This window comes from Oryctolagus cuniculus, chromosome 21 (assembly GCF_051225735.1).
Source record: "Oryctolagus cuniculus isolate XC-2025 breed Fujian yellow rabbit chromosome 21, ASM5122573v1, whole genome shotgun sequence".
Taxonomy (NCBI): domain Eukaryota; kingdom Metazoa; phylum Chordata; class Mammalia; order Lagomorpha; family Leporidae; genus Oryctolagus; species Oryctolagus cuniculus.
Genome location: NC_142887.1, coordinates 6,917,485 through 6,934,235, shown reverse-complemented (window position 1 = coordinate 6,934,235; position 16,751 = coordinate 6,917,485). Strand labels below are relative to the sequence as shown.

General features: G+C 59.9%; 1 protein-coding gene across 3 annotated transcripts in view; it reads right to left on the bottom strand.

Moving 5' to 3' along the window:
- Positions 1 to 16,751, bottom strand: part of TMEM132D (transmembrane protein 132D) — a 479,768-nt gene that overhangs the window by 27,457 nt on the left and 435,560 nt on the right. The gene's annotated exons all lie outside the window — the stretch shown is intronic.

Sequence of the window (16,751 nt, the reverse complement as noted above, 5' to 3'; positions counted from 1 at the left end):
TGCCCAGCCCCCGTCCACGCCTGCTCAGCCCCCGTCCACGCCTGCTCACCCCCGTCCACGCCTGCTCACCCCCGTCCACGCCTGCTCAGCCCCCCCATCCACGCCTGCTCACCCCCGTCCACGCCTGCTCACCCCCGTCCACGCCTGCTCAGCCCCCCGTCCACGCCTGCTCACCCCCGTCCACGCCTGCTCACCCCCGTCCACGCCTGCTCAGCCCCCCCATCCACGCCTGCTCACCCCTGTCCACGCCTGCTCACCCCCCGGTCCACGCCTGCTCAGCCCCCGTCCACGCCTGCGCTGCCCCCCCAGTCCATGCCTGCACTGCCCCCGTCCACGCCTGCTCAGCCCCCGTCCACGCCTGCCCTCTGCTGTCCTCCAGCTACGTGTGCGGTCAGGGGGCGGAGGGCTTGCGTGCACCCCTCGTCTATTTATGCACAGACAACGAATGCCGTGAGGTGCAGGGAGGGGCAGCGTCCAGCCCAGCAGCTGGGACCCATCCCGCAGTGCAGAATGTTCTGGGTTCCAGAACTCGGTGTGGCTCTGCACACCAGCTTTCTGCTACTGCAGACTCTGGGGGCCAGTGCTGACAGCTCAAGTACTCGGGCCCCTGCCACCCACGCAGTGCCCTGAATGGAGCTCCTGGCTCCTGGCTCCAGCCTGGCCCATTCTGGCCATTGCAGGCATCTGGGAATGAACCCAGGAATGGGAGTTCTGTGTGGGTCTGTCTGTCTCTGTCTCTGTCTCATGCAGGGGTGTGGTCACTGTGCAGGCCTCGGGTGAACCCTCCAGGAAACCAAGGGCTCCAGCAAGCAACGAGGGAACAGCGTGGGCTCCACCCAAGCTCGCATCTGTGCAGGGTCTCCCGCGTCCCAGGGACCGGTCTGAGCTGATGTATTGGATATTCGTAACAACCTGGGAAGCAAAGTACTCTTAGGGCAGCCATGTGAGGGGCGAGGCCTCCAGGGCAGGGAGGCCTGGAGGGGACGGCGGGATGGGTGTGGGGATGGGAGCCCCTGCTGGGGGGGCCCTGCTCACCCCCTCCACTCTCCCTCAGCACCACCGAACCGCCCCTCCCCTCCCCCCAGGCCGGCCCCGTCTCAGGCTCTGCTGTGACGGAAGCAGTCAGGGGCACACACCGCCCTCTTTACTCTGCAAAGCTTTGTCAGACTTTATGACTGTTTGAGATCAGCTTTCAAAGTCATGTTGGAGATTTCCTTTTTAATGTTTTTTTTTTTTTTTTTTCTTGCCACAGAAACAGGAAGTCGATATTGGCTCCCGATGAGAACGCCCACTGGCACAGAAAGGAGCAGGTGCAGGCCCGGGGCCTCCAGCGTCAGCCGCGTCCGGTGCCGCCTTCCAGCAGGAGCCGTGCACACACAGGCACGGAAGCAAACCTTCCTGACTTTTATCCTAACAGCAGGCTTCCCGGGGTCCCGGGGCCTGCCCTGCAGACGTAGCTCAGCCAGGGTTTCACCCCTCCTCGGGGAGTGCCAGGTTTCTAATACGCCAGCGACTAGGCATCAAAGCCACAGGCTGCACAGTGAGCATTGGATAAACGGAAAATGGATGCCAATTTGCCTTTAAGCACAGGGGCTGGAAATGGGGAGGCGGTGTTTTGGAATTGCGATGAGACCTCTCTCACGGCTGGAAGCTGCAGCGCGCAGGGCGGCCTCCCTGTGGCCCAGGGACAGGGTCTCCCTCGCAGCCCAGGCCAGGACGCACCCCCACCAGCCCAGCGCCCCGGAAGCCAGGGCCGGACTTGGGACGTGGCTCAGCGCTGCAGCTCACAGGGCAGGGCCCCCGCGGCCCTCGGAGGAAAGCGCTCCCCGCAAACTGGGTGGCCCCGCCCATGGCCACCTGCCCACGCCTCCCATGGCTCCGGGCGCCCTCTGCTCCCCCAGGGCGGGCCGGCTGCTCTGGGCCACGCGCTGCCATCAGCGGGGCTGCCCAGGAGAAGGGCAGAGAAGCCCCGTGTCCCCGTGGGTCACGCTCACGCCCTGGGCTGGTCCACGAGGGGAGTGAAGTGCTGACAGCCGCAGAGGAGAGCGGACCAGTGCATCCGGAGAGCGCCAGCTGGGACGCGGTCTGTGGCTGGGTTTTTTCTCTGATGGAGTGAATTTTTTTATGTACAATGTATTCCTGGGGTAGGCATGGCACCGAGCCACAGACGCTGCTCGGGTCCCCTTCACGCCAACTGCGGTGCAGGGCGCCAGTTCTGGCTCCCTCTCAGCTCCAGCTTCCGGGCACCCCTGGGAGGCCGCAGGCAGGGGTGCGGGCACAGGCGTCCCTGCCCCCACTGTGGGAGCCTGGGACTGAGCTCCAGGCTCCAGGCTTCAGCTCCGCCCTGCCTGCTGTGACAACTGGGGAGTGAACCAGTGCATGGGAGATCCGTCTGTCCGTCTGTCTCTTTCTCTGTCTGCCTTCCACATAAAAAAAAGTGAGATAACAAAATATATTATTATTTTTGATGGACGGGTCATAACTGTATACACTGTGGGGTACGAGGTGATGTCTCTCTCTCCCCCCCTCCCTTACACACACACACACACACACGCACACACACACACACACACTGCAGCTCGAGCAAACCTGGCAGACCAACACATCCATCAGGAAATGCTGCCTTTTGACCAGGTTTCATTCCACGGACCTTCGTGCCAAGCCCGGAGGTGCTAGAATTAGGAGCCAGCTTGGATCTGAAAAACGTCACACCAGTGAGATTCGGCGTCATTTGACCCCACAGGGACCCGACACGTGCAGCAGCACCCAGAGAACTCAGCCAGTCCAACCAACGTGCGGCGAGCCCCTCGGGTGAGCCAGGTGCTGTCCGTGACCCCGCCAAAGCCAGGAGCCAGGAGCATCGTCCTGGTCCCCCACGTGTGCGCAGGGGTCCAAGCACTTGGGCCGTCTTCCGCTGCTTCCCCAGACACATGAGCAGGGAGCTGGATTGGAAGTGGAGCAGCCGGGACTCGAAGCGGTGCTTAGGACTTGAAGGCCAATGTGAGCGCGAGCCACGCACGTCCTCTCCAAACCAAACAGGAGAATCTGACACCCAGAGGCTGGGTGGGGGGAGAAGAGGGAGGCAGGGAGTCCATCAGAGGGGACCTGAGGCAGGGAGAGGGGCCCCAGGGACGCCATGCAGGAAGGACCCCAGCTGCCATCGCTGGCTTTGAAGATGGAAGTGGGGCCTCGGACGGGGAACGCCAAGGGAACGGCTGCAGACGGAGGAAGACCAATGCAGCCCCAGGCCCACGTGGACCTCCGTGGTCAGGTGGGTTCAGGCGGGGTCTGTGCAGCTGGGACGGGAGGGGAGGATGAGCAGGAGTCGGTATTGCCAGAGTCGGGGCCAACAGAATGGTACCGAGGGTGGGGGGCGGGGATTCCAGATGGAGCTTTGGGTGCCGGGCTTCAGGACCTGGGGGTGCAGGGGGTGGTGGGGCCGTGCGGCGTCCGGCCCTGGCCTTTCCGGGGTCCCGCATCGCCACGGCCTCCGTCACCACCGTGTGACCCCACGCAGACGCCCCTAAGTGTGGAGGGTTTCAGTTGGCGTCCTGGTTGTAAGTTCAGCCTCTGGGTGACACGGCCCCCTGCTCTCCGGAAGGGAAATAAAAGGCTGAACGCATTTCTGAGTCCGCTAGGTGAGGACACCCTGGGGAGTCACAGCACGCGCCCCCCGGGGCCCCTGGTGGCTTCGGAACCTGTGACAACCCCGAGGGCCAGGAGGCTGCCTTATCTATCACGGTTTCTCTGCTCCCTGTATACAGTAGGTGCTCCATAGATGTCTGCTGCACCATCTGGTCAAGGCTTCATCTGAACACGCCCTCCGCCCCTGCAGTCCTCCAGGGAGGTGCAGGTGTGGAGAGGCGGGGCCTGTGGGGAGGCGGTGCGGGGCTCTGCACTTCCCTGCGGCGGCCTCTGGCAGTGCCCCGGCTCCCGCACCAGCCACACCAGCGCTGCGGCCAAGGACGCGGGTGCAGGCAGCACTCGGGCGCCACCTGGGCAGTGGTCAGGCCCTCCGCGTCGCTGCCCTGACCTTGGCCCTCCCAGGCCCCCACGCTGCTGCGGGAGCTGAAGCTGCCCGCTCTGCGGTGTTCTGTTAGGACAGAACTCAGAGAAACCCAGCCAGTCACGTGACACGGGGAGTGGGGGGCTCAGTTCTCATCCACCATTGAGAGACATAAATCCCTGTCCCGAGGTTTACCTGAGAACCTGCCAAGTGCACTCCCCATGGCTGCTTTTGAGTGGGATCAGGCAGAATAGCTTTTACCATAATTTCTGTATTTTAACATCTTGCTCATTTGATGTGAATGAAGTACTGAGTGATAAAGATAATGAAGCAACATTCTCTCTCTCTCTCTCTCTCTCTCTCTCTCTCTCTCTCTCTCACACACACACACACACACACACACACACCACAGCCTGGTTCTAGCTAACGACGGCCAGGTTGGAAGAGCGTTGAAGATTAGGAACGCGTGGGAAACGGAAACGGGTGAGAAACACACGTCGATGGGTTCTCTCCCAAACTGCAGAACAATCAAAACGTCCACGACATTAGGAAAGCCAGACTCTTCTCAACTATCAGTAATAAGATCAAGTTGTGATTTACTGTGCTCAGATAAAGAACGGGGTCACTGTGAGTCCCGCAGTCAGTAATGCAGAATGAAATCACTGTCGCGATTTTCCGAGCGGATGCAGCCGAAACGGTGCAGAGAGAGGCAGACGCCTAACAGACGCATTGTATCCAAGAACTCCTGCGATATCTGTAGGATTTTCCAGCATTTTCTTTTAAATGAGAGAGAGAGAGAGAGAGAGAGAGAGAGATGGGAGCTCCTATTTGCTGGTCCACTCCCCAAATGCTTGCAACAGCCCAAGATGGGCCAGGCCGAAGCCCGGAGCTGGGAACTCAGCCTCGGTCTCTTGCGGGTGGCAGGGGCCCGGGGACGTCTCCGGGGGAGGGAGACGGGAGGAGGGGCAGAGCCGAGACGCAGACCTCGCTCCTCCGGCGGGGCCACAGGGGTCCCAGGAAGCACCTTAACCGCAGCACCCCGTTCATCAGTCATAATTCCATTCACCTTTGGTGTCTGAAGACCGGGCCAGCTACGGAGCCGGCTTCCGGGGCATACTCTGCTCGTGGAAACCGTGTGCCAGCTGACCATGGGCTCCGCCCACCTTGCAGAACTCAGCGGGACTGAACCACCCAGCACCAGCCCACGACTCCCCTAGCTCGGGCCGCTCGTCTTTCCGACTCGGGGCGGGCGTTTGGCGCAGGGGCACGCCACTCCCTGAGATGTCTGCATCCCTACCAGGGGCCTGGGCTCGAGTCGCAGGTCTGTCCTGAGTCCAGCGGCTGCTGACGCACACCTGGGAGGCAGAGGTGGTGGCTCCATGCTCAGGCCCCTCCCCCGCTGTGGGACACCTGGATTGAGTGCCTGGCTCCTGGCTTTTGGCCCATGCTGAGCTGTCACAGACACCTGGGGAGTGAACCAGAAGACGGGAGATCCCCGTCTTTGTCTCTCTCGTCTTGCGAGGAAATAAAAATGAGTAAAACGTAAAGAGTGAATTATCATCGGTGTTGTGTGGACGTCTAACCGGTGTAGACCAGCACCGCCGAGGCACGCGGTGAAGTGTGGTGACGACTTCCGCCTGGATCGCTCAGTGCTTGCCCTTGGCTCCGTCCCTTGTCAGGTTGAGGGTCAGCGGCCGAGCGCTCAGGCCGGGCAGGTGCCGGCGCCTGGCCCTGCCCATGGCGCAGACACAGTGCGGGAGCTGGCGCTTTGCTGGGGCGGCCCCCAGCCCCCCGCCGCTCACTCCTGTCACTCAACTCCGGTGAGGAGCACACAATATTTGCTCTTGGAAACTTGAACTGAAATGCCCAGAATTAAAAGCTAACATTTTCTTAATGTTTTCCGAATTTTTACATGAGGAGAACTCGTACTGAATTTTTCCCAGAGCCCCACCTGGGTGGTTTTAAGATTTAGCCGAACTAAATGGCTGAAATCCAGGCCGCCAAGATTCAGAGGGGGCAAAGCAGTCACCTTCTATTTACAGAGACTTGGATTTCGAGTTTCGTCCTCTACGTCACTGTCATTTTTATTTGCAATAAGTAATTTAAAAAGGCGTTTTAAAGAAGTAACTACTCTAGACAGGAAGAAGGTGCCTGTCCCTTTAAATCTGCTTGTTAGTGACCCAACGATCTATCATCTGTCAATCATCCGCCATCCATCTCTGTCATCAAGGGATCTACTGTCTGTCATCTCGCTCCCACCTGCCTGACATCTGCCCTCCTACATTCCTAAAGGTGCCAGAGAGCTTGTGTTGAGGACAGGGGAGCGCGGTCCGTATGCGCCAGGGAGTACGAAGGGGTGACGTGACGAGTAACCGTCTCTGGCAAGTGGGCAGCAACAGGTGCCACTTCCAGAGCCCTTTCACAGGGACTGCGGGAGGTCCGGCCTGGTCACCTCTGGGGCTGCATCGGGGGCCGGGGGTGGGGTCTGCCGGGCCGAGGACTCTCTCAGTGTCTGTCCAGGGCGCGATCCCTTGCTACCCGCTGTGGCCTCCACGCAGGATGCTGGGCCCCTGGGGCTCATTCCTTGTGTGACCGTCGGTTCCTTGGGGCACCAGCCACCCTGCCCCAGCCCCAGCCCGGTAAGCCCTCCTGCTCCCTGCTTTGACTTCGGCCATGTGGGCAGCTGGGAGCACTAACTGGCCTCATTGTGCCAATCCTTTGGTCACGTACATCATAGCAAAACATCCACAGCCCCATCGGCAGTACACGAACCTTCTGTTCGTCAACCACAAGTCAGGAACCCTGTGGAGCAGGCAGGGCAACACCGCTGGGTGGCAGCGTGAGGCTGTGGTGGCCACGGAGCCTCGTGGGCTGGGTGTCCCGTCCTGAGGGGCTGCTGTACCCACAGCTGTGGCCGTGGCTATGGATCTGCTGTGATACCTGTGCCGGTCCTGCCGCAACCACCATGTGCCAGCATCCAGTGTCCAAAACCACGGACTTTGACCAGGAGCCCCTGTGCTCCTAGATCATTCTCGGGGATGTTACTAGGCTGAGGACAGGAGCCCTGTGCACACTCGGGGATGTTACTCAGCACACGGGCACAGGAGCCCTGCACACAGGGATGTTACTCAGCTCTGGGGCACAGGAGCCCTGTGCACACTCGGTGTTGACACTCAGCACACGGGCACAGGAGCCCTGCGCACACTCGGGGATGTTACTCAGCACATGGGCACTGGGGGGGGGGCCTGGCATCTGTGCACACTCAGGGATGTTACTCAGCACATGGGCACAGAAGCCCTGCACTCTCGGGGCCGTGGATGTTTTAGCACTCAGGCACTGGGGGGGCCTGGCATCTGTGCCCTAACTGAAAAGCATTCAGGGAGCAGCATCTTGTTCTACGATGCCCCTGCCTGCACCCGCCCCCTCTGCTCCATTCTCCCAGGAAGATGGCTGAACCCCCAGCTCCATCCTGCACCTGCTTCCTGGAGGCCCTGAGGCTGGATTCAAGTAGGACAGTGGCAGTGGCCCTCAAGGGCTCTGGGCCAGCATCATCCCCACTTCTCCCCATGTACACCTGCTCTTCCCCACTCTGCCCAGAAGGTGCAGTGGGGTGGACCCTTGGCCCCCACGTGGGTTCTTGGATCCAGCCTCACTGAGCAGAGAACTTCCTTGCTGTCTCCAGCTGGCCTGAGGATGAGCTAGGGTGCAGGTCGGGACAAGCCAAGTTATCCCGGTCATGCCGTGGAGCTGTGGGCATGAGGCATGAGGTCCGTCTGAGGTTCTGGCGCTGACAGAATGCAAGCCTGCAGCTGCTGGGCCTCACCCTTGCCACCTCGCGTGTGAAAGAAGCTGGCACACAGGAAACTCAGCCAAGAGGTATAGATCCCTGGGGACAGTCCTTGAACCCCAGCTCCAGCAGAACCAAAGCTCACAGACTGTAGGATTCATAGGAATCAATACAGTATTTTCCACGGGCAGACAAGTTGGAGCCGGGTTTCTGTCATTTGCAGAAGGCACAATTCTGAAAGCCCTGATGACGGCGACACAGTGACAGCTGACACGTGACTTTCTTCTGCTGCTGCTGCTAGTGTGGAGGACATGGTAACAAATGGCGTGGACTGGGACGGCTCCCGGCCCACTGGGCAGCTATTGGCTGGCTCCTTGGCCTTCTGGTGCTGGTGCCTCATCTCCGTAGACCGTGCTTCTCTGGGCTGGACCGCGGGCGGGAACGTGGAGAGCCCGCTCATGCCAGGCGCTGCTCCAAGGACCGTGCCCGCGTTCTCTCCCGGAGGCCAGCGGTGAGGTGCATATCATTACATCTTCCCATCTGACAGTCTACAAAACGAGCTCCAGAACAACTCACCCAGTGTTATTCAGACAGCAACTGGTAGAATCTGGCTTCAGCAGGCAGAGCGAGTTTGAGGCCCAGTGTCACCGCCGGTAGAGTGGTGCAGCTGGGCACGGAGCAAACCCCCGGCGTGCCTGTCTCTGCTTTTCCTACTTCCTCCGGGGCAAGCACCTCCCTGAGCTTCCCAGGTGGCACACGGCCCGGGCGGGGCCAGTCCCAGCACCAGGAGCCAGGGATTGGCCTACAGTGTGCCCACCACCCCAGCTGAACCAATCCCAGTCCTTCCCTGATATTCTGTTTCAAGCTAAAGCTTCCAAAGAGATGCTCTTTGCACTCTCTCTTCTCGAGGACGAATGGAAGAGAGAAAGGGATTGCTGGTGGCGCTGCTCTCCCGGCTGTGGGGAAAGGGTCCTGGCTGTGGGAGGCGGTCCTGTGACCAGCGGCGGGGGAGGCTTGCTCCGAGCATTTTGGCTCAGATCATGTCACCTCTTTCGGGATCAAGGGAGCTCTGTGTGTTACTTTCTCTGGGTTGCTGAGACAAAGCACCATGAACCAGGCACCTGAGAACAGAGGGCTCCGTCTCTCACAGTGCAGGGAGCTGGAAGCCTGAAATGATAACACAGGCCGGTGATGCTGTGAGAGCCTGTTCCCAGGGAGGCAGGTGACACTGTGAGAGCCTGTTCCCAGGGTAGACAGGTGATGCTGTGGGAGCCTGTTCCCAGGGTAGACAGGTGACACTGTGGGAGCCTGTTCCCAGGGTAGACAGGTGACACTGTGGGAGCCTGTTCCCAGGGAGGCAGGTGACACTGTGGGAGCCTGTTCCTGGGGAGGCAGGTGACACTGTGGGAGCCTGTTCCCGGGGAGGCGGGTGACACTGTGGGAGCCTGTTCCCAGGGTAGACAGGTGACACTGTGGGAGCCTGTTCCCAGGGAGGCAGGTGGGATTGTGGGAGCCTGTTCCCAGGGTAGGCAGGTGACACTGTGGGAGCCTGTTCCCAGGGTAGACAGGTGACACTGTGGGAGCCTGTTCCCAGGGTAGGCAGGTGACACTGTGGGAGCCTGTTCCCAGGGTAGACAGGTGACACTGTGGGAGTCTGTTCCCAGGGTGACAGGTGACACTGTGGGAGCCTGTTCCCAGGTAGGCAGGTGACACTTTGGGAGCCTGTTTCCAGGGTAGACAGGTGGGGCTGTGGGAGCCTGTTCCCAGGGTAGACAGGTGACACTGTGGGAGCCTGTTTCCAGGGTAGACAGGTGGGGCTGTGGGAGCCTGTTCCCAGGGTAGGCAGGTGACACTGTGGGAGCCTGTTCCCGGGGAGGCAGGTGACACTGTGGGAGCCTGTTCCCAGGGTAGACAGGTGACACTGTGGGAGCCTGTTCCCAGGGTAGGCAGGTGACACTGTGGGAGCCTGTTCCCAGGGTAGACAGGTGACACTGTGGGAGTCTGTTCCCAGGGTGACAGGTGACACTGTGGTAGCCTGTTCCCAGGTAGGCAGGTGACACTTTGGGAGCCTGTTTCCAGGGTAGACAGGTGGGGCTGTGGGAGCCTGTTCCCAGGGTAGACAGGTGACACTGTGGGAGCCTGTTTCCAGGGTAGACAGGTGGGGCTGTGGGAGCCTGTTCCCAGGGTAGACAGGTGACACTGTGGGAGCCTGTTCCCAGGGTAGACAGGTGACACTGTGGGAGCCTGTTCCCAGGGTAGACAGGTGACACTGTGGGAGCCTGTTCCCAGGGAGGCAGGTGACACTGTGGGAGCCTGTTCCTGGGGAGGCAGGTGACACTGTGGGAGCCTGTTCCCGGGGAGGCAGGTGACACTGTGGGAGCCTGTTCCCAGGGTAGACAGGTGACACTGTGGGAGCCTGTTCCCAGGGAGGCAGGTGGGGCTGTGGGAGCCTGTTCCCAGGGTAGGCAGGTGACACTGTGGGAGCCTGTTCCCAGGGTAGACAGGTGACACTGTGGGAGCCTGTTCCCAGGGTAGGCAGGTGACACTGTGGGAGCCTGTTCCCAGGGTAGACAGGTGACACTGTGGGAGCCTGTTCCCAGGGAGACAGGTGACACTGTGGGAGCCTGTTCCCAGGTAGGCAGGTGACACTTTGGGAGCCTGTTCCCAGGGAGGCAGGAGACACTGTGGGAGCCTATTCCCAGGGAGGCAGGTGACACTGTGGGAGCCTGTTCCCAGGTAGGCAGGTGACACTGTGGGAGCCTGTTCCCAGGGTAGACAGGTGACACTGTGGGAGCCTGTTCCCAGGGAGGCAGGTGACACTGTGGGAGCCTGTTCCCAGGGAGGCAGGTGGGGCTGTGGGAGCCTGTTCCCAGGTAGGCAAGTGACACTGTGAGAGCCTGTCCCCAGGGTAGACAGGTGACACTGTGGGAGTCTGTTCCAGGGTAGACAGGTGGGGCTGTGGGAGCCTGTTCCCAGGGAGGCAGGTGACACTGTGGGAACCTGTTCCCAGGTAGGCAGGTGACACTGTGGGAGCCTGTTCCCAGGGTAGACAGGTGGCACTGTGAGAGCCTGTTCCCAGGGTAGACAGGTGGCACTGTGGGAGCCTGTTCCCAGGGAGGCAGGTGGGGCTGTGGGAGCCTGTTCCCAGGGTAGGCAGGTGACACTGTGGGAGCCTGTTCCCAGGTAGACAGGTGACACTGTGGGAGCCTGTTCCCGGGGAGGCAGGTGACACTATGGGAGCCTGTTCCCAGGGTAGACAGGTGACACTGTGGGAGCCTGTTCCCAGGGAGGCAGGTGGGGCTGTGGGAGCCTGTTCCCAGGGTAGACAGGTGACACTGTGGGAGCCTGTTCCCAGGGAGGCAGGTGACACTTTGGGAGCCTGTTCCCAGGGTAGACAGGTGACACTGTGGAAGTCTGTTCCCAGGGAGGCAGGTGACACTTTGGGAGCCTGTTCCCAGGGAGGCAGGAGACACTGTGGGAGCCTGTTCCCAGGGTAGACAGGTGGCAGTGTGAGAGCCTGTTCCCAGGGTAGACAGGTGGCACTGTGGGAGCCTGTTCCCAGGTAGGCAGGTGACACTGTGGGAGCCTGTTCCTAGGGAGGCAGGTGGGGCTGTGGGAGCCTGTTCCCGGGGAGGCAGGTGACACTGTGGGAGCCTGTTCCCAGGGTAGACAGGTGACACTGTGGGAGCCTGTTCCCAGGGAGGCAGGTGACACTGTGGGAGCCTGTTCCCGGGGAGGCAGGTGACACTGTGGGAGCCTGTTCCCAGGGTAGACAGGTGACACTGTGGGAGCCTGTTCCCAGGGTAGACAGGTGGGGCTGTGAGAGCCTGTCCCCAGCGTAGACAGGTGACACTGTGGGAGCCTGTTCCCAGGTAGGCAGGTGACACTGTGGGAGCCTGTCCCCAGGGTAGACAGGTGACACTGTGGGAGCCTGTTCCCAGGCAGGCAGGTGACACTGTGGGAGCCTGTTCCCAGGGAGGCAGGTGGGGCTGTGGGAGCCTGTTCCCAGGGTAGACAGGTGACACTGTGGGAGCCTGTTCCCAGGGTAGACAGGTGACACTGTGGGAGTCTGTTCCCAGGGAGGCAGGTGACACTGTGGGAGCTTGTTCCCAGGGTAGGCAGGTGACACTGTGGGAGCCTGTTCCCAGGGTAGACAGGTGACACTGTGGGAGCCTGTTCCCAGGGTAGACAGGTGACACTGTGGGAGCCTGTTCCCAGGGAGGCAGGTGGGGCTGTGGGAGCCTGTTCCCAGGGTAGGCAGGTGACACTGTGGGAGCCTGTTCCCAGGTAGACAGGTGACACTGTGGGAGCCTGTTCCCAGGGAGGCAGGTGACACTGTGGGAGCCTGTTCCCAGGGTAGACAGGTGACACTGTGGGAGTCTGTTCCCAGGGAGGCAGGTGATACTTTGGGAGCCTGTTCCCAGGGAGGCAGGAGACACTGTGGGAGCCTGTTCCCAGGGAGGCAGGTGACACTGTGGGAGCCTGTTCCCAGGTATACAGGTGACACTGTGGGAGCCTGTTCCCAGGGTAGACAGGTGACACTGTGGGAGCCTGTTCCCAGGGAGGCAGGTGGGGCTGTGGGAGCCTGTTCCCGGGGAGGCAGGTGACACTGTGGGAGCCTGTTCCCGGGGAGGCAGGTGACACTGTGGGAGCCTGTTCCCAGGGTAGACAGGTGACACTGTGGGAGCCTGTTCCCAGGGTAGACAGGTGGGGCTGTGAGAGCCTGTCCCCAGCGTAGACAGGTGACACTGTGGGAGCCTGTTCCCAGGTAGGCAGGTGACACTGTGGGAGCCTGTCCCCAGGGTAGACAGGTGACACTGTGGGAGCCTGTTCCCAGGTAGGCAGGTGACACTGTGGGAGCCTGTTCCCAGGGAGGCAGGTGACACTGTGGGAGCCTGTTCCCAGGGAGGCAGGTGGGGCTGTGAGAGCCTGTTCCCAGGGTAGACAGGTGACACTGTGGGAGTCTGTTCCCAGGGAGGCAGGTGACACTGTGGGAGCCTGTTCCCAGGGTAGACAGGTGACACTGTGAGAGCCTGTTCCCAGGGAGGCAGGTGGGATTGTGGGAGCCTGTTCCCAGGGAGGCAGGTGGGGCTGTGGGTGGGAACTTGTCTTCAATTTGTGTCTTCCTGCCCACGTGGGCAGAGACAGCTTCTCAGTAAGGTCACGCCCCATGTTCCTCCAGTTCATCACATCTGCAAGGGAGCCCTTCCCAGGGAGGGTCACACTCGGACATGCCGGGGATTAGGGCTTTAAGCACGAATTTTGGGGTGACATAATTAACCCTGAGAGGTGGCGCTTTACAAACTCCCTCGGAGTGCCCGAGGGCCGGGAAATGCCACGAGCCATTTTTATTAGCATTGCACTTGGCTCCATTATAATTTTAAACGTTTTATCTTGAGATATTTCAGACTTCAAGAGAGCTGCGCAGGCGGCACGAACAGCTGCTCTCTAACTGTCCTCAGCTCCCGACTTGACGTATTCTACTCACAGCGCATTAATTAGAAGTCATCAAACCCAGAGAATCTAACACACAGGCCGAGCTGCAGACGCGATGCCCGTGCCGTGAGCCCCCCCACCTTCTCTGACCCAGGATCCAGCCCAGAACACCGGGTCCCTGCCTGGCGGTGTCTGCAGCCTCCGCCAGCCCGGGACGTCCCTGCGTCTCCTCGGATGCCTCCTGAGCTGGATGGATGGACAAGCACTTTGAGGAACGCCCCCTGGCTGGGTTTGTCCAGTTTCCCTCATGATTAGCGTGAGATTCGCCCTATCCAGGAACAGCACCAGCGGTGCCGTGTCCTGTCAGCTTCCAGTATCACTGGAACGACACTCAATTTATGTGGAAAACCTGTAGCTTCCACTTGATGAAATTAAACCATCGCTATCATCATCATCACCACCGCGTAATCACCATCACCACCGCCACCATCACCATCACCTTCATCACTACCAATACCATCACCACTGTTACCATCACCACCGTCACCCTCATCATCATCACAACCATCAACATAGCCATCACCACCGTCGTCATCTTCATCATCACCACTGTCATCCTCATCACTGTCACATAATCACCACCATCGCCATCACCACCATCGCCATCACACCATAACCATCACCACCATCGCCATCACCACCATCACCATCACCACCATCACCACCAGCATCACTGTCACGAACATCACAATAGCCATCGCCATCGTCATCACCTTCGTCGTCACCATCACCTCCTCTGATCACCTGTGTCTCTGCCTGTCCCTAGGTGGCTATGTGGTGTCTTCAGGGAAGCAGGAAGTAAGCTGATGGTATCTGGGAACGTTTGCTTTCCTGACACAGCCGTTGTTTCCTCCTGTTTCATTTGCCCTGCTTGGAATGCCGATGTGTGGCTGGAGGCATGGCAGCTATCTTGCAAACATGAAGCAACAAATATAAGCAGTAAAATACGGCAAAGGTGGTCTCTAGGGAGAGAGAAATGGCCTGGCCACAAGGGCCTGGCACTGCTGAGTGGCCTCAACAGCCCCGATTCCCTGTCATGAGCTGAAAACGCGATGTTTCCGGCTTCTTTTGCTCGTCAGATGTTATGACAAACGTTTTGTCACTTTCAGCAACAGCCGATCTGACTGGAGCCGTAAACAAATCAAACACCCGTCTGCTTGGCTGGGAAAGTCTCTTTTTCCCCCAAGATTTTAGCTGTGTGCTGGGGTCACGGGCTCCAACGCCCGAGGGCAAACGGCAGGAGTGAACGAGGTGGCCCCCGTGGGCAGAGGCTCGGCACGGCCACTTCTGAGTGCGTGGACGGACGCAGGGCTGTGTGCTCAGAGCAGCCGCAGAGCCCATTGGGTGCACGTGTTCGTGCAGGGACACCTGATTGGTTTCTCAGTGCCTGCCCCGCCCACAGCCTTCGAGGCCTCGGGACGCCCGTGCCCAGTGCTGACCCGGGACTCCAGTGTGCAGCCTCCGGCCTAGAGGAAGACGCCAACTCCCAGCTCGGCGCTGTTCCCTCTTCACCGTGAAAGGCAAAGGATCGCGGTGCAAGGACGCGGCTACGACTTCCCTGCCCCTTGACCTGGTGATGAAAGCAAACTGCAGACAACCTGACACCCAGGCTCTCCTTGCCCCGCGCCGTGCACCACCGCAGGCTGGAGAGCGCGACACCCAGGGGCAGGGCGCCCCCCAGGCTGGAGAGCGCGACACCCAGGGGCAGGGCACCCCCCCAGGCCCCCAGGCCACTCCGCCTCCCTCCAGGATGAGCTCAGCCCCGGCGTCCTGACTCTCACTCCGCACGGCCCGGGACCCCCTGCAGCCACTGCTGGGGGAGGCACGGGAGGCTCGCGGCGAGCAGCCCTGAGCCCCGCGTCCAGCGCAGACGGGAGTGAGGCGAGGGTGGAGACGGACGCCCAGCTGCCTGCGTGTGTGCGTGCACGGGAGCACGCGTGTGTGTGTGTGTGAGTGTGTGAGCACGAGTGTGTGTGTGCATTTGTGTGCATGGATGAGTACATGAATGTGTGTGTGCATCTGTGTGCATGAGATCATGAATGTGTGTGAGCATGTGTGTACGTGTACATGTGTGTGACTATCTGTGTGAGTATATGTGAGTGTGTGTACATGTGTGAGTATGCACATGTGAGCGTGTTTAAGTGAATACGTGTGTGTGCATGGGATTGTGTGTACGTGAGTGAGCATGTGCGTGCATGTATGTATGAGCGTGTGTGCGCATGTGTGTGCGTGTACTGAGTATATGAATGTGTGTGTATGAGTGTGTGTATGAGTGTATGAATGTGCATGTAAGCATGCATGCAAGTGCAGTGTGTGTGTACTGGGGTCTCAGCTATCGTCTCATTCCGTGGAGAGTTTTGAATGCTGGCTGTGAGCACAGCAGTGGCTGCCCTGGCACTGCTGCCCACGGGGAAAGCCCGGGAGCCAGGGCAGCCTCCTGTCCCCGACAGCGTCCACTCCCAGCTGGGAGAGCAGAGCAAAGGGCCAGCCCGCACCCAGACCCGGCCGAGCGAGCCCCAGGGCCAGCCTGCACCCAGACCCGGCCGAGTGAGCCCCAGGGCCAGCCCACACCCAGACCTGGCCGAGCGGCCCCAGCTGCCCTCTTGCCATGCCCCCTCCCCCATTTATTTCATTTAATTTAATTTTCCTTTTTCTTATATTTTAATCAACAAATCATTGCATACACTGCACTCAGCGCCGAGTGAGATCTGACGTCTGAATCTATATTTACGCTCTGGAGCGATTAAATCCAGGAGATTCACAGACACACCGCCTCACGTGGACCATTTCTGTGTGGTGACAAAATTTAAAACCTTGCCTGTTAGCCATTTTGCAATATACATTAATCGTACATATTTACAGGCACAGCGTGATGCTTTGATAATGTGTGATTTAGGGACAATTAAATCAAGATAATTCTCATTCCTTATCTCACAGACGTGTGTGTGTGTGTGTGTGTGTGTGTGTGGTGGGAACGTCTCAAATGCGCTCCCCGAGATGTTGGGATGCTGGCTCCTGTTAGCAACTGCAGCCAGCGTGCCTCTTCTGCTGCCTTTTAAAGCTCAGGACACATGCATTTTCCCTTCTGCTCAGGAGGGCGTCGTTCGCAAGGATAAAATCCAGCACGTTCAGTGAGCATTCTGGTGAGTTCCGGTCACTCCATGACGGTCCTGTGTGCTCACACGTGCTCAGCACTGTGACCGCCCACTCCCCGTGTGCGAGGCTGTGGAAACACAGATGAGCTTGTGTGGCGGCCACACACCTGGCACGCACACAGTGAAGACGTCTCCCGAAGGCTTCCTCTGTGCCCTGCACCTGACACCTCCCAGCCCACCTCACCCAGAGCACACCTGACACCTCCCAGCACACCTCACCCAGAGCACCTGACACCTCCCAGCACACCTCACGCAGAGCACCTGACACCTCCCAGCCCACCTCACCCAGAGCTCACCTGATACCTCC